Raw genomic sequence first — 18,815 nt, 5'->3', positions numbered from 1 at the left:
CATTCTTCTGCATATGAATATCTCATTTTCCCAATGCCACTTATGGAACAGACTGTTCTTTTTGCATTGTGTATTCTTGGCACCCTGATTGAAAATCAGCTGAATGTACATGCATGACTTCATTTCTGTTACATTGGTTGATGTGCCTATTTTTTTTTTTCCTTTTGCCAGTACCATGTTGTTTTTATTACTATAGCTTTTTAGTAAGTTTGAAATCAGGTAACGTGATTATCTTCAGCTTTTTTCTTTTGCTTATGGATGCTTTGGATATTTGATTTTTGTGTTCCATATAAATTTTAGGATTGTTTTTCTATGAAAAATCACATTGTATTTTTGTCTTTATTTCAATAGTTTTAGTGGTATGAGTGGTTTTGGGTTACATGGATAATTTCTTTTCTTTTCTTTTTTTTTTTTTTTTTGAGACGGAGTCTCGCTGTGTCTCCCAGGCTGGAGTGCAGTGGTGTGATCTCGGCTCACTGCAAGCTCCGCCTCCCGGGTTCACGCCATTCTCCCGCCTCAGCCTCCCAAGTAGCTGAGACTACAGGCGCCCGCCACCACGCCCAGCTAGTTTTTTGTATTTTTAGTAGAGACGGGGTTTCACCATGTTAGCCAGGATAGTCTCGATCTCCTGACCTCGTGATCCACCTGCCTCGGCCTCCCAAAGTGCTGGGATTACAGGCTTGAGCCACCGCGCCCGGCCGGATAATTTCTTTAGTGGTGGTTTCTGACATTTTGGTGCACTCATCACCTGAGCAGTATACACAATATCCAATATGTAGTCTTTTATTCCTTATCCCCTCCCACCCTTCCCCCAAGTCCCCAAAGTCCATTATATTTATTGTTCTTATGCCTTTGCATTCTCATAGCTTAGCTCTCACTTATAAGTGAGAACATATGATATTTGGTTGTCTATTCCTGAGTTATTTCACTTAGAATAATGGCCTTCAGCTCCATCCAAGTTGGTGCAAAGGCCACTATTTCATTCCTTTTATGGCTGAGTAGTATTTTATTGTGTATATGTACCACATTTTCTTTATCCATTCATTGGTTGATGGTCATTTAGGTTGGTTCCATATTTTTGCATTTGGGAATTGGGCTGCTATAAACATGAATGTGCATGTGTCTTTTCCATATGATGACTTCTTTACCTTTGGGTAGATAGCTAGTGCTGGCATTGCTGGATCAAATGGTATTTCTACTTTTGGTTCTTTAAGAAATCTCCATATTACTTTCCATAGTGGTTGCATTAGTTTACATTCTCACCAGCAGTGTAAAAGTGTTCCCTTTTCACTACATCCATTACAATATCTATTATTTTTTGACTTTTTAAGTATGGCCATTCTTGCAGGAGTAAGGTACTATCTAACTGTGGTTTTAATTTGCATTTCCCTGATAATTAGTGTTGTTGAGCATTTTTTCATATGTTTGTTGGCTGTTTGTGTATCTTCTATCGAGAATGTTCTATTCACATCTTTTGCCCAATTTTTCATGGGATTATTGGTTCATTTCTTGCTAATTTGTTTGAGTTCCTTGTATATTCTGAATATTGGTCCTTTGTTGGATGTAAAGATTGTGAAGATCTTCTCCCACTCTGTGGATTGTCTATTTACTCTGCTGATTTATTAATATTACTTTGCTATGCACAAGCTTTTTAGTTTAATTAGGTCCCATTTATTTATTTTTATTTTTGTTGCATTTGCTTTTGGGTTCTTGGTCATGAAGTCTTTGCCTAAGCTAATGCCTAGAAGGGTTTTTCTGATGTTATCTTCTCACATTTTTATGGATTCAGGTCTTAGATTTAAATCATTAATCCATCTTGAGTTAATTTTGTATAAGGTGAGAGATGAGGATCCAGTTTCAGTCTTCTACATGTGGCTTGCCAGTTTTCCCAGCACCATTTATTGAATACAGTGTCCTTTCCCCCCTTTATGTTTTTGTTTGCTTTGTTGAAGATCAGTTGGCTGTGAGTATTAGATATGGCTTTATATTTGGGTTCCCTATTCTATTTCACTGATCTATGTGCCTGTTTTTATACCAGTACCATGCTGCTTTGGTAACTATAGATATGTAGTATAGTTTAAGTCAGGTAATGTGATGCCTCCAGGTTTGTTCTTTTTGCTTAGTCTTGCTTTGGCTATGCAGGCTCCTTATTGGTTCCCTATGAATTTTAGAATTTTTTTCTAGTTCTGTAAAGAATGTTGATGGTAGTTTGATGGGAATTACATTGAATCTGTAGATTGCTTTGGGCAGTATGGTCATTTTCACAACATTGATTCTAACCATCCATGAGCATGGGATATGTTTCCATTTTGTGTCATCTATGATTTCTTTCAGCAGTGTTTTTTTAGTTTTCCTTGTAAGATTTTCACTTCCTTAGTTAACTATATTTCTAAATATTTTATTTATTTATTTTGCAGCTGTTGTAAAAGGGATTCAGTTCTTGATTTGATTCTCAACGTGGTTGTTGGTGTATAACAGTGCTACTAATCTGTGTACATTGATTTTGTATTCTGAGACTTTACTGTATTTGTTTATCAGATAAGGAGTTTTTTGGATGAATCTTTAGGACTTTTTCTTTTTTTTTTTAACTTTTTTTTACTTTATGAAACCTTACCAACATGTTTTAAGGGACAAACTCAGATAAGTAGGCTGCAGTAAATAACTCTTATTTTGGAGAGTTAAAAACCAAGTAAGATACTTCCAGATATTATCTTCAGTGATGCTTCTTATTTTTATTCTGGGACTCCAGGTAATATTCAGCCCCTACAGCTACCACAAATGCAGCAAATCCTCATTTGAAAGCCTTTAATAAGGCACCAACAAAGGAAATACTGTTTGCAAAGCCACCTGTGTATTTACAACTTCACTGCAGCCCCATGGATACCTTAGCCCTTATGCAGCCAGCTTCTTCTGGACAGTTTCTAATGGTGTCCCTTCTATTTTCCATTGTTTATAATCTGGAAGTCCCATTTTACTCTGTTCATGTTCATGTCCATGTCAATGGGCCACGTCTGACAACAATCTGACCTCTCAGGACACTCAACTCAGGATTTTCTAGATATACATCCATATCATTGGCAAACAGTGACAGTTTGACTTCTGCTTTTCCAATTTAGATTTCCTTTATTTTTATCTCTTTTCTGATTGCTCTGGCTAAGACTTCTAGTACTATGTTGAATTGAAGTTGTGAATGTGGGCATTCTTGTGTTGCTCCAGTTCTCAGGGGAATGCTTTCAACATTTCCCCATTCAGTGTGATGTTGGCTGTGGGTTTGTCATAGATGATTTTTATTACTTTGAAGTATTTTTTTTTTTTTTGAGACGGAGTCTCACTCTGTCACCCAGGCTGGAGTGCAGTGGTGTGATCTTGGCTCACTGCGACCTCCACCTCCCAGGTTCAAGTGATTCTGGTGCCTCAGCCTCCTGAGTAGCTTGACCACAGGTATGCGCCACCACACCCAGCTTTTTTTTTTTTTTTTTTTTTTTTTTTTTCGGATTTTTAGTAGAGACAGGGTTTCACCATGTTGACCAGGCTGTTTTCGAACTCCTGACCACAGACTTCAGGTGATCCACCCGCCTCAGCCTCCCAAAGTTCTGGGATTACAGACGTGAGCCACCGTGCCCGGAAAAGTATGTCTCTTCTATGCCAATTTTGTTGATGGTTTTTAATCATGAGAGATGCTGGATTTTATCAAATAATGTCTCTGTATCTATTTAGAAGATCATATAATTTTTTCAATTCTGTTTATCACATTGCAATTTTCACACGGATTATACTGCATCTGTAGATGGGGTAGTATAAACATTTTAACAATATTTCTTCTTCCATTCAATAAACATGGGATATCTTTCCATTTATTCATATCTTACTCAATTTCTTCCATCAGTGTGTTGTAGTTTTCAGTGTACAAGCCTTTCACCACCTGGGTTCAATCTATTGCTATATGTTTTTTTTGGTAGCACGTGAATATGAAATTGGTCTCTTGATCTTTTTTGGATAGTTTATTGTTAGACATGCAGAAATGCCACTCATTTCTGTGTGTTCATTTTGTATTCTGCAGGATTATTGTATTTGTTTATTAGTTCTAACAGTTTTTTTGGTGGAGTCTGTAAAGTTTTCTATATATAAAATTATATCATCAGCAAGCAGTGACAATTTCACTTCTTTCTTTCTTATTTAAATACCTTTTATTTCTTTCTTTTGCCAAATTGCCCTGGAAAGGACTTCCAATACTATGATGAATAGAAGTGGCCAGAGTGAGAATTCTTGTCTTGTTTCAGATCTTAAAAGAAAGGCTTTCAATTTTCCACCATCGAGCATAACATTAGCTGTGGGCTTCCATGTGGTCTTCCTGTGTTCAGGTACATTTCTTCTACACCAAATTTGGTGAGCATTTGTAACGATGAAAAGATGTTGAGTTTAGTCAAATGCTCTTTCTTCATCAAAAGAGATGATCATACAAATTTGTCCTTCATTCTGCTAATGTGATGGATCACATGTACTGATTTGCAAATGTTGAACCAACTTTGCATGCCAGGGTTAAATCCCACTTGATAATGACAGATGACTCTTTTAGTGTGTTGTTGAATTCGGTTTGCTGTAATAGTATTTTGTTGAGAATTTTTGCATTTATATTCATCAAGGTTATTGACCTATAATTTTTTTTCTTATAATGTCCTTGTTTGGCTTTGGTATCAGGGTAATGCTGACCTTGACGAAAAGAGTTTGTAAATATTTCCTCTTCTTCAAAGTTTTAGAAGAGGTTTGAGAAGGATTGGTATTATTTCTTTTTTAGATGTTTGATATAACTCAGCAGTGAAGCCATCAGGTCTTGAGCTTTACTTTGATGGAAAAGCTTTTATTATGATGCAATCCCCTTACTTGTTATTGGCCTATTCAAATTTTCTATTTTTTTATAATTCAGCCTTGGTAGGTTATATATGTCTATAAATTTATCTATTTCTTCTATGTTCTCAAATTTGTTGGCATATAGCTGTTCACAGTAATCTGTTAAAATCTTTTGTATTTCTGTGGTATCAGTTGTAACATCTCTTTCATTTCTGATTTTATTTAAGACATCTCATTTTTTTTAGGTAATCAAGATAAAAGTTTATCATTTTTGTTTATCTTTTCAAAAAATAACTTTTTCTTTTGTTGATCTTTCATATTGTTTTTCTAGACTTTGTTTCATTTAATTCTGCTCTGATCTTTATTTCCTTCCTTCTGCTTTTTGTCTTCTCCTTCTGCAGCTCTTCTTATGTGATGTTTGGTCTCTTGATGATATTCCATAATTCCTGTAGGCTTTCCTTATTATATTTTATTCTTTTGCCTTTTTGTTCCTTTGACTGGATACTTTCAACTGTTCTCTCTTCTAGTTCAGTGGTCCTTTCTACTGCTTGAGAGAGTCTGCTGTTGAAGCTTTCTATTGAAACTTTATGATTTTCTTTTGGAGGAGTCATGTTTCTCCATTTTTTTTAGTACTCTTTGTGTCCTTACATTGTTGTCTGCACATTTGAGGGGACAATGTTTCTGGACTTTATAGGTGTTCTTTGAAGGGATAGTCCTTCATTATTTAGTCTAGCCTGTGCTTCTGTTATGACCAGATGGTGACAACCTTGGACAGGCAGAGTTTCTTGTAAGTTCTATAGTTGGCTAAGCTGCTGCCGCTGTTCTGATTGTGAGTGGGGCTGCTTGTTGGGCTGTGCTATCTGGTGAGACCACTGGCTGGGCTCTACTGTCAGACAGAGCTGCTGGCTGGGTATAGTGATGATTTCTGTTGAGGCTGGTCACAACACATATATCTTAGTTGGGTAATTTTACTACTTGGGTTCTGCCGTTGGGCAGGGATGCTGGCTGGGCTTTGAGGTTAGGTAGAGTTGCTGCTCAGGATAGGCAGCACAGGAAGCTATATTCCTTAGAAATGCACAGTTTCAGATTGCCTCCCTTCAGGGTGGAGGAGTAGGGTGGGCTTTTGGTTGAGTTAAACAGTTGTTAGATGTTCCTGGTCAAGCAGTTATATTCCCTATACTTCTATGAAATGCACAGAAGTGAGAGTCTCCCTGTCTGAGCAGGGACACTGAGTGAGCTTTTGGCTAAGTAAAGCCACTGCCTGACTTCCTGGGTCAAGCCATCTAATCATTTTGCTTCTCTGAAATGTGCAAAGGTGGGATTCTCCTTGCTTGGGCAGGGTCACTGAGGTGGGATCTGAAGCTGGGCGTGGAGACTAGCTCTCTAGAAATTCAAGCTAGATTGAACTTTCCACTGTGTTTTTGATGCAACCAGCTCATCTTTGCATATGTGCTATGACGTTGGCTAGTATCTCTGATCTGGCACCACAGCTGACAGAAGCACAGGGGTACCACCAATATCTGCATGTTGTTCACTATGACCTCTGCCTCCTTTCTTTGTTTCTATCTAACATGCAATGGTGTAGCCATAATGTTTCCCCTCGTATTCCCTATCCGGTGAGAACAGAGTGATCCTTGGAAGTGTCTCTTGTTCTCTTTCCCTTCTGTAGCAACCTTGGGACCAGGGAAATCCTCTTTGTGGTGTGTCAACTTGAGGGAGTGGGAGGGGTGACATGGTTGGAATAAGGGCATTCTTTTTACCCTCCAATTTGGATTTCATTCAGTTTTTCAACCACACCCGTGTCTTAGGATTGTTTTCATGTAGAGGAGTTTTCAAAAGATGTTCTGGTCTGTGAGTAGTTGCTAGATGAACTTTCTGTGGCAGCAATGGAGACAAAGATTTTCTGTTCTGCCATCTTGCTGATGTCATCCCCTAGCATGGCTCTCTTGAAATGTTACCCCACATTGTGGCAGTCTGAGTTTACATTAAAGGGGCATTCTACAGCATTGTTAAGGTTTGCAGACGCCAACATTTCTGAATCAATTAGATTCATCCACTTTTCACCCTTATTCTTTGACACAGTACATCAATTTCCTTGGTCTGCATCTCCTTATTTTCCTACTGTCATCATGGCACTTGGATATATAATTTAGTTTGTTCTTGCTTGTGGCCTTGAGTTTCTCCTAGCCCCATTTGAAAAGTCCTCCTTGATTTGGCGTGTTTCCATAGGACACTTAGTTTAATGACCCTTCCTAATCTCTAGCTTCTCTCTGTCTACCCATATACCCTTCTGGAGAGTCATAGATAGTATCTACCTCGTAAATTTATTGTGAAACCGAAAGGAAATAATATATATGTAAGTGCTTTATAAACTCTGATTTCTTTATACTTGTAAAGAAATCTTTAGTTTTAAGGCCATGAATTCCCAAACAAAAAGATTACAGCAAAAGTAGGGCACAGGAAAAAGAGTAGGTAGGTAGAAAGTTTATCTCTGTCAGTGGTAAGATAAATCAAAAGCATGAAATAGAGTGGCCTTTGGAAGAGTCAGGGCAGCTAGGTTGGGTTGTCCTCATCAGTCCGATAGAGAGCACCACACAATTCATCTTCCTCTCTGCCCCTCCATCTCAAACAATTTGTAGATCCCTCTTCCATTTTCCTCATGCCAGATTTTTTCTTCTTAATTTTTCCCCATGCTAGATTTTTTTCCTACCCTTAGTTTAGGACATTTTATCCCTTTATTTCTCTCCTTATATTACTTTCCTGCTTCTTCTGCCTTATGACTTTCTGGTTCTTGCTCTTTATCCTTAAAGTGGGTTTTGTTATGGTTTCTGGGGCAGCTGCTCTAGACGCTTGTAGTACATGTCATACCAGGAGTCAATCTGACCACTTTGCCTGCTCAGAGAATATTTTTTGCCATAGTAAAGAGACAAGAAAGAGGAGCTGAAAAGCATGGTGAAGGGAGTGATGCATAAGGAGTCAGGAAGTCTGGATTATACCATGCATATGCTAGGTAAACTTTGGTAAGTCCCTAGCCTCATGGAGGTCTCAGGTTTACCTATTTATACATAGAAGGTGCTAAACTAGATAATGTCTAAGAGCTCTGATGTGCTGGATTCTGAAAATGTCATCTTACCTTGCAACACAGAGAATTATTTTTTGTGTGTGGGCAGAGAGGATAGTAGGACTTGAGCTAGTGATTGGCCGATTGGAATAAATTAGCTCTCTTGTTTCCTAGCACATTGCATCATGTTTCTATTCTTAGAGTCTCTAATCAATGCCTGAAAATACAGATTGGAGACCCTGCTTCCCAAAATAACTTTCTACTGTGTCAGCATATAGTGTCTGCACACTGAAAATAATTGACTGTATTGTGAGCTGGAAAACTCTGAATAAACTTTTTGTTTCCAAAACATGCAGTTGGCAGGTTTCCTAGGATGTGATGAAAGGGGATAAAGAGCTTCCAGGTTGCTTAGCAAAATGGCCCAGGAGTTTTACAGTCCACTAAGCTCTAAATTAATCAGAATCAAGTATCATTGATTCTACCTTCAATTTTATCAAAGATTATGGGACCTTTTTCTCTAAAGCAAACCATTCTACAGCCACTGCAATAAAAATAATTTCCAGAGAATTTGGAATTGCTTTCAGCAAATTAGATTGTGAAATGAAAACAAGTACTTACTGACTTAATTTCTCTAACACATGCTTCATGAACATATTTTGAATGTTATAATAACTTGTGCAAGAGTATATGCAGCAATGACTTATAACTAGGGAGTCTGAGTCAAGGTCTAAGCTAGATGTTTGAATCTGTAGAACTGATTACAATAATCTTTTATGCCCCTGAATTGTTTTCACTTGCATAGCTAAATCAGAAATTTTGACATCTTTCCAAATCCCAAACTCTCAACCTCCCTGCATCCGTATCAAAACTCCTTTAAATTAACTCTCAACCTCCCTGCATCTGTATCAAAACTCTTTTAAATTCTTCCTGCTATTGTGAAAGTAGCACTTGATAACTATCTAAGACTAACCCCTCAACTGCGTTTTGGATTTCATATCCTCTCACCCTGTTGAAGAAATCACTCCTGCAATAAACGTTTCCTTCTCTCTTGTATATCAAACATTCCCCCCTTTCTACTACGTCATTTCCATCAGAAATGAAAATAGAAAAAGGACAAACAATTTTTTAAAAAACTAAGTATCTTTTCTATTATTAGAAGCAAAAATAAAAATGTATTTTACTCTATATCACCCTCCAGCTACAGCCCAATTTCTCAGTTGCCTTTTACAAAAAAGCAATACTTTTCAAAGATGCCTTTTTATCTAAAATCTTTCAACTCCCCTTTAGAAGGCCCACTCCATTCTTCTTAAAACATTTTTAATTTATTTTGGCTTCCAAGATGCCACTTTCTTCTGTTTATTTCCTATATTACGGGGCACACTGTTTCAGGCTTCTTTCATTGTCTGCTTGCTGCTTCTCTGCATGATCTCTAAATACTAGAGTATCTGCAATCTGCCCCTAATCCTCTACCAACCTACATTCTTACCTAACCAATCTCAATCTATTCCATAGCTCTACACATGCCCCAAGTGCAGATCTCGCTCTTCAGCTTTAGACATATATGAAACTGCCTAATCAATATCTCTACTTGAATGTTCAGTAGGCATCTGTATTAGTCCGTTTTTATGCTGCTGATAAAGACATACCAGAGACTGGGAAGAAAAAGAGGTTTAATTGGACTTACAGTTCCACATGGCTGGGAGGTCTCAGAATGATCACAGGAGGCGAAAGGCACTTTTTACACGGCGGCGGCAAGGGAAAATGAGGGGGATGCAAAAGCAGACACCCCTGATAAAATTATCAGATTTCATGAGACTTATTCACTAACACGAGAACAGTATGGGGGAAACTGCCCCCATGACTCAAATTATCTCCCAGTGGGTCCCTCCCACAACATGTGGGAATTATGGGAGTACAATTCAAAATGAGATTTGGGTGGGGACACAGAGCCAAACCTATCAGCATCTCAATCCTAAAATTTGTAAACAGGACTCTTAATCCACGCCTACCTCACAGGCAACCTGGTCCTCCACAGACTTTTTCTTTACAGTATCATCCACCCATCTTCTCAGTTCAAATACCTAGTTGTGTCCTCATCTCTTCTAACTCCCCCAATGCCCACATCCAATCTATCAGTAAATCCAGGAGGTTCTACCTCCGAAATATTTCCTGAATTCAACCTCTTACTCTATACTACAAACCTAGTTTCGATCACAAACCTAGTTTCTGTTCTATACTACAAACCTAGTTTTGATCACAATCATCTCTTTCCTGAACTCTTGCAATAGCTTCTTAATTGATCTACCTGCTTATTCCCTTGCCCTTTTTTGGCCAATTTGCCACAAAGCAGACAGGATGATCCTTTTAGAAGTTAGTCAGATCATGTCATTCTCCTGCACAAAACACTGCTTTGTGTTTTCATTACCCTTAGAATAAAATCTAGACTCCTTACCATGGCCTTGAATATGCTGTAGGATCTGGCCTCTGGCCACCACTTTTATCTCATCTTCCACCCCTTGTCTACTGTCCTTGGGCTACATCATATTATTTTTCCTGAAACATGCTAAGCTTGTGGCTATACTAAGACTTTTGCACTAGTTTCCTTTCATATTTGTCATCTATTTTTATCATTATTAAACCCAATGTGTGTGGAGGTAGAACTGTAATTTGCATGTGAGATTTGATGAGATCAATCTACAGACTTTGCAGCTGCAGTACAAAAGATGCACACAGCGAGACTTGGAAAGAAAATCAAATATATTAAACTGCAAATTCACTCAGAAATAATCCCCTAATATTCTTTTATGAAGAGAAGCTTCTTGAATTATATGTTACTCTTAGTTCTCTATCATATAATTACTTTTGAAAAGAATTTTATACTGTAATTAAAAACATGGTAAAATCATAATATTTATAAAAATAATTTTCCTGCCATTATAACACTTAGATTGGTTTTTATTCAGTAGAAATACTGTAATATAATTGACCTTTTGTGCAATCCTTGATTTCCTTAAATTAAAAAGAGAATATAAGATGAAAAAAGTAAATATTATAACGAAGTAGAACATTTCCATAATTTTTAGAAATTTGCATTTTATAAAGCTTTTTGTTGAATATTTCTGGGTTAGGATTGATAGACATAAAACGTGATTTGATTGCTTTGCAAAATCCATTTACTGAGAATAACTCCTTTTTTTGTTATCAGAATTGATTAAATCTAGCTATTCATTTGGGATGACACAATTAGACAAAGAATGAGCCTGTCTGTGTGACTAAATTGGGACCACCACAATCAATGCATCCAGTGACCTTTCTTAATTCTTTTACCCTGAACAATAACCTGAATTGAATTTTAGAAAGACCTTATAATCTCGAGACCAGTTGTTTTTAAAGTGTCCTTTAAGAAAGCTACAATATCAGTCAAGATTAGTTCCTCTAGCATTATGCTGCTGCAATATGCAATCAGTCAACTATCTTGTGATGAGATTTAGCCAGGAGAATTTGCAGGACTATACTTAGGATCTGCAATGAAAAATTGATTCATTAGCATATGAGCCATACATTATTGATTTTTGCTTAGGAAAAAATCATCAGTTTTAAAATCAGTTTATTTGAGTAGTCTAAATATAATTTCCTTTTCTGAATGAAGGAAAATTTCCAAGAGTATTTATACATCTCCTGTCCTTTTTAATGTTCTTCACATACTAAGACATATTATCTGTTACCCACCTAATTTTGTCATAATGAAAACTGTTATTACAAAGAAACTTTTTAAAAACATATATTTTTTATGTGGATGAAGGCAAATGTGCACCCTGAGACACATTTTTTGAAATGTGTTTCTGGCTTTTGGGGTTGGCATGGGTATTCTGAAAAACAGGTCTTTTCTACTGATTATCATCAAGGTGTATAGGCTTGGTAGGTTTAGATCCTGCTAACAGTGTGTTCTAGTACTGGGAAGTTGACGTTGGAGTAAAAGGAACACAAACTCTCAATAAGTTACATACATTTTTTTCCACAAGCAACTCTTGCAACAAGAATTTATGAAGTGACGCTGGTCTTGAGAGAGTAAGAATGGAATGAAAATAAGTCAAATAGAGTGTGAGCTTAAAGAAAAGCTGAAACCATATCATGGTGTATCCAACTCAAAAAGTGTTATAGGATTAAGGAACATATTCTTGTCAGTACAGTTGTCTTTTAACAATATTTTGAAAATAACAGAATTTCAGTTATTTAAAATATACTTTGTTGCAATGTTTAGTTCTCTCACAATAAGATAACACTACATACCTATTAAAATGACTTTTTAAAATTTTACTTAAGTTCCAGGATACATGTGCAGAATGTGTAGGTTTGTTATACACACACACACACACACACACACACACACACACACACACACACATATATATACATATGCCATTGTGGTTTGCTGCACCTATTGACCCATCCTCTAAGTTCCCTCCCCTCGCCCCACATCCCCAATAGACCCTGGTGTTTGTTGGTCCCCTTCCATGTCCATGTGTTCTCACTGTTCAACTCCCACTTATGAGTGAGAACATGCGATGTTTGGTTTTCTGTTCTTGTGTTAGTTTGCTGAGAATGATGGCTTCCAGCTTCATCCATGTTCCTGAAAAGGACATGATCTCATTCCTTTTTCTGGTTGCGTAGTATTCCATTATGTGCATGTACCATATTTTCTTTATGCAGTCTATCACTGATGGGCATTTGGGTTGGTTCTATGACTTTGCTATTGTAAATAGTGCTGCAATAAACATATGTGTGCATGTGTCTTTATAGTAGAACGATTTATATTCCTTTGGGTATATATCCAGAAATGGGATTGCTGGGCAAAATGGTATTTCTGGTTCCAGATCCTTGAGGAATCACCATACTGTCTTCCACAAAGGTTGAACTAATATGACATTCCCACCAACAGTGTAAAAGTGTTCCTATTTCTCCACAGCCTTGCCAGCATCTACTGTTTCTTGGCTTTTTAATAATCACCATTTTGACTGGCGTGAGATGTTATCTCATTGTGGTTTTGATTTGCATTTCTCTAATGATCAGTGATGTTGAGCTGTTTTTCATATGTTTGTAGGCTGAGTAAATGTGTTCTTTTGAGAAGTGTCTGTACATATCCTTTGCCCACTTTTTGATGGGGTTGTTTGTTTTATTCTTGTAAATTAGTCTAAGTTCCTTATAAATTCTGAATATTAGGTCTTTGTCAGATGGGTAGATTGCAAAAATTTTCTCCCATTATGTAGGTTGCCGGTTCACTCTGATGATAGTTCCTTTTGTTGTGCAGAAGCTCTTTCATTTAATTAGATCCCACTCATCAGTTTTGGATTTTGTTGCAATTGCTTTTGGCATTTTCTTCATGAAGTCGTTGCCCATGCCTATGTCCTGAATGTCTATTGCCTAGGTTTTCTTCTAGGGTTTTTATGGTTTTGGGTTTTACATTAAGCCTTGAATCCATCTTGAGTTAATTTTTGTATGAGGTGTAAAAAGGGGGTCCAGTTTTGGTTTTCTGCATATGGCTAACCAGTTTTCCTGGCACTATTTATTGAATAGGATATCCTTTCCCCATTGCTAGTTTTTGTCAGGTCTGTTGAAGATCAGATGGTTGTAGATGTGTGGCATTATTTCTGAGGGCTCTGTTCTGTTCCATTGGTCTATATGTCTGTTTTGGCACCAGTACCATGCTGTTTTGGTGACTGTAACCTTGTAGTACAGTTTGAAGTCACGTAGTGTGATGCCTCCAGCTTTGTTCTTTTTGCTTAGGATCGTCTTGGCTATACAGGGTCTTCTTTGATTCCATATGAAATGTAAAGTAGTTTTTTATAATTCTGTGAAGAATGTCAATGGTAGTTTGATGGGATTGGCATTGAATCTATAAACTACTTTGGGAAGTATGGCCATTTTCACAATATTGATTCTTCCTATCCATGAGGATGAAATGTTTTTCCATTTGTTTGAATCCTCTCTTATTTCCTTGAGCAGTGGTTTGTAGTGCTTCTTGAAGAGGTCCTTTACATTCCTTGTTAGCTTTATTCCTAGGTATTTTATTGTTTTTGTATCAGTTGTGAATGGGAGTTCATTCATGATTTGTCTCTCTGCTTGTCTATTGTTAGTGTAAAGGAATGATTTTTGAACATTGATTTTGCATCCTGAGACTTTGCTAAAGTTACCTATCAACTTAAGGAGTTTTGGGGCTGAGATGATGGGGTTTTCTAAATGTAAAATCATGTCACCTGCAAACAGAGACAATTTGACTTCCTCTCTTCCTATTTGAATACCCTTTATTTCTTTCTCCTGCCTGTTTGCCCTGGCCAGAATGTCCAATACTATGTTGAATAGGAGTGGTGAGAGGGGACATCCTTGTCTTCTATGGGTTTTCAAAGGGAATGCTTCCAGCTTTTGCCCATTCAATATGATATTGGCTGTGGGTTTGTCATAAATAACTCTTCTTATTTTTGAGATACGTTCCATCAATGCCAGCTTATTGAGAGTTTTTAATATGAAGGGATATTGAATTTCATCAAATGCCTTTTCGGTGTTTATGGAGATAATAGTGCAGTTTTTGTTTTTGGTTCTGTTTATGTGATGGATTACATTTATTGATTTGCACCTGTTGAACCAGCCTTGTATCCCAGGGATGACGCTGACTTGATCATGGTGGCTAAGTTTTTTGATGTGCAGCTGGATTTGGTTTGCCAGTATGCAAGGATTTTTGCATCGGTGATCCTCAGGGATGTTGGGCTGAAGTTTATTTTTTTTGTGTGTCTCTGCCAGGTTTTGGTATCAGGATAATGCTGGCTTTATAAAATGAGTTAGGGAGGAGCTCCTCTTTTTCAACTGTTTCAGAAGGAATAGTACCAGCTCCTCTTTGTACTTCTGGTAGAATTTAGCTGTGAATCCATCTGGTCCTGGGCTTTTTTTGGTTGGTAGGCTATATATTAATGCCTCAATTTCAGCACTTGTTATTGGTCTATTCAGGGATTCAACTTCTTCCTGGTTTAGTCTTGGGAGGGTGTATTTGTCCAGTAATTGATCTATTTCTTCTAGCTTCAAGTTTGTTGGCATAGAGGTGTTTATAGTATTCCCTGATGGTAGTTTCTATTTCTGAGAGATCAGAGGTGGTATCCCCTTTATCATCTCTTATTGTGTCTATTTGATTCTTATCTTTTTTCTTCTTTATTAGTCTAGCTAGCCATCAATTTTGTTCATTTTTTTTTTTTTTTTAAAAACCAGCTCCTGGATTTATTGATTTTTTTGGAGGGTTTTTTGTGTCTCTATTTCCTTCAATTCTGCTGTGATCTTAGTAATTTCTTGTCTTATGCTAGCATTTGAATTAGTTTGCTTTTGCCTCTCTATCTCTTTTAATTGTGATGTGAGGGTGTCAATTTGAGGTCTTTCTAGATTTCTGATGAGGGCATTTAGTGCTATAAATTTCCCTCTCAATACTGCTTTAGCTGTGTCCCAGAGATTTTGGTACAGTGTCTCTTTGTTCTCATTGGTTTCAAAGAACTTCTTGATTTCTGCCTTAATTTCATTGCTTATCCAGTAGTCATTCAGGACCAGGTTGTTCAATTTCCATGTAATTTTGGGGTTTTGAGTGAGTTTTCTAATCCTGAGTTCTAATTTGATTGCACTGTGGTCTGAGAGACTGCTATGATTTCAGTTCTATTGCATTTGCTGAGGAATGTTTTACTTCCAATTATATGGTTGATTTTAGAATAAGTGTCATGTGGCACTGAGAAGAATGTATATTCTGTTGATTTGGGATAGAGAGTTCTGAGGATTTCTATTAGGTCCACTTGATCCAGAGTTGAGTTCAAGTCCTGAATATCCTTGCTAATTTTATGTCTCGTTGATCTGTCTAATATTTACAGTGGGGTGTTGAAGTATCCCACTATTATTGTGTGGGAGTCTAAACCTCTTTGTAGGTCTTTAAGAACTTTTTTATGAACCTGGGTGTGCCTGTATTGGGTACAAATATACTTAGAATACTTAGTTCTTCTTGTTGAATTGTTCCCTTTACCATTATATAATGCTCTTCTTTGTCTTTTTTTTTTTTTTTAACTTTATTGGTTTAAAGTCTGTTTTGTCAGAGACGAGGATTGCAAATCCTGCTTTCTTTTCTTTCCATTTGCTTTGTAAATTTTCCTTCATCCCTTTATTTTGAGCTTATGTGTGTCTTTGCGTGTGAGATAGGTCTTCTGAGTACAGCATCAATGGGTCTTGACTCTTTATCCAGCTTGCCATTCCGTGTCTTTTAATTAGAGCATTTAGCCCATTTACATTTAAGGTTACTATTATTATGTGTGAATTTGATCCTGTCATCATGATGCTATCTGGATATTTTGCACACTAGTTAATGCAGTTTCTTCATAGTGTCATTGGTCTTTATATTTTGGTGTGTTTTTGCAGTAACTGGTACCGGCTTTTTCTTTCCATGTTTAGTGCTTCTTTCAGGAGCTCTTGCAAGGCAGGCCTGCTGGTAACGAAATCCCTCAGCATTTGTTTGTCTGGAAAGGATTTTATTTCCCTCTTGCTTATGAAGCTTAGTTTGGCTGCATATGAAATTCTGGGTTGAAATTTTTTTTTCTTTAAGAATGTTGAATATTGGCCCCTGATCTCTTCTGGCTTGTAGAGTTTCTTCTGAGAGGTCTGCTGTTAGTCTGATGGGCTTCCCTTTATAGGTGACCTGGCCTTTCTCTCTGGCTGCCCTTAACATTTTTTCCTTCATTTTAACTTGAAAAAACTGATGATTATATATCTCTGGATTGATCTTCTCATGGAGTACCTTAGTGGTGTTCTCTGTATTTTCTGAATTTGCATGTTGGCCTGTCTTGCTAGATTGGGGAAGTTCTCCTGGATAATATCCTGAAGTGTGATTTCCAGCTTGTTTCTCTTCTCCTCATCTCCTTCAGGTACTCCAATCAATTGCAGGTTCAGTCTTTTTACAAAGTCCCATATTTCCTGGAGGCTTTGTTCATTCCTTTTCATTCTTTTTTCTCTAGTCTTGTCTGTATGCTTATTTCAGCAAGGTGGTCTTCATCCTCTGATATCCTTTCTTCTGCTTGGTCGATTTGGCTATCAATACTTGTGTATGCTTCACGAAGTTGTCGTGCTGTGTTTTCAGCTCTATAAGGTCATTTATGTTCCTCTCTAAACTGGTTATTCTAGTTAGGGTATCCTCTAAACTTTTTTTTTTTTTTTTTTTTTAAAGACGGAGCCTCGCTCTGTCACCCAGGCTGGAGTACAGTGGCACGATCTCGGCTCACTGCAACCTCTGCTTCCAAGGTTCAAGCAATTCTCCTGTCTCAGCCTCCTGAGTAGCTGGGATTACAGACGTGAGCCACCATGCCCGGCTAATTTTTGTATTTTTAGTAGAGACAGGGTTTTGCCATGTTGGTCAGGCTGGTCTCAAACTCCTGACCTCAGGATCTGCCCTCCTCAGTCTCCCAAAGTGCTGGGATTACAGGCTTGAGCCACCGCGCTCAGCGACTCTAACCTTTTATCAAGGTTCTTATATTCTTTGCATTAGGTTAGAATGTACTCCTTTAGCTCAGCATAGTTTTTTATTACCCATCTTTTGAAGGCTACTTCTGTCAATTGGTTTATCTCATCCTACATCCAGTTCTGCATCCTTGCTGTAGAGATGTTGCGATAATTTGCAGAAGAAGAGGCACTATGGCTTTTTGTAAACGTGTGTGTGTGTGTATATATATATATATATAGAAATTTATCTATTGACTTCTTGGCTTATCTCTTCATATTATTGTTAATTTTTAGTATTTGCTCAAGGGATTAGAATATACATACTTAACCATTCATAGTCAACTTAACATTTACCAACCTCCAGTGAAATATAGGCCTTTCAACCACATATTTTTATTTACCTTCCCCCTTTAAGTTACAGTCATCATATTTACTGCATCTATATACATTGAAAACTCCACTACATAATATTTTTTGCTTTCAACAGTGATAAATATTTTTTAACAATTTAAGAGAATAATATTATATTTTTCCACATAATGGCAATTTCTTTTACATTTATTCAGATATTGGCCATTTCTGCAAAGCCAATGGACAGTTCTTGAGTCAATGTTGCCTATCGGAGGATTTATGTGTCTAACAATACTGGGCCTAACTTAGTATTTTTGCTGCATTCAGTCACAGGCTGCGAGCAGCACATGGAAAGTGTGGCATGAATATGATGAATTTTACAGTATGGCAGCTGGGGACTTTGTTCAACTATGTTTACTGCACTCAGAGATTGGAGAGGGAGGTTTTTAAGGACATCACAGTAGGATTTTTGTAGACAGCTCATGGTAGGGTCTTGCTTTTATATGCAATCTAATAGTGTTTTCCTTTTACTTGGGTTTAGACAATTCACTTTCATTGTAATTTTTGATAGAGTTAAGTTTAATTCTACCCTCTTAGTATATGTTTTCTACTTGTTTCAACTATTCTTTGTTCATTCATTCCTTTATTCTTGCCTTTTTCTTTGGATTTGTTTAAGTATTGTATTTGACATCCAATATTAACTTTTTAGGTATACTTTTTGTTCAGTGTTTTCAGTGGTTGCTGAAGAGTTTGAAACATACCCCAATTAACTTATGCCCATCTATCTTAAAGTCATATAGCACTATAGCATATATATATGTATGTCATATATAGACATGGTGTTATGTAAGATCCTTACAATGGTGTACTTCCAGTTATCTCCTCAAATCCCTTGTCTTTGTCATGCATTTTAAATCTACATATGTTAAATCCCAAGATATATCATTTTTACTTGCTATAGTCAATTATTTTTAAAATAAATTTAACTTTTTTCAGTGAGGAAAGAATTCTGAATATCTTTGCACATATTTATTATTTCTGTTGCTCT

General features: G+C 37.0%; 1 long non-coding RNA gene and 1 pseudogene across 1 annotated transcript in view; both read right to left on the bottom strand.

Moving 5' to 3' along the window:
• Window positions 1–18,815, bottom strand: part of LOC139360758 (uncharacterized) — a 295,776-nt gene that overhangs the window by 133,868 nt on the left and 143,093 nt on the right. The window lies entirely within an intron of this gene.
• On the bottom strand, window positions 2,570–5,459 carry LOC112423314 (NADH dehydrogenase [ubiquinone] 1 beta subcomplex subunit 3 pseudogene; annotated as a pseudogene).

Source organism: Macaca nemestrina, chromosome X, assembly GCF_043159975.1.
Source record: "Macaca nemestrina isolate mMacNem1 chromosome X, mMacNem.hap1, whole genome shotgun sequence".
NCBI classification, from domain to species: Eukaryota; Metazoa; Chordata; class Mammalia; order Primates; family Cercopithecidae; genus Macaca; species Macaca nemestrina.
The sequence above is the reverse complement of the archived record's forward strand: the minus strand, read 5'-3'. Positions and strand labels throughout refer to the sequence as shown.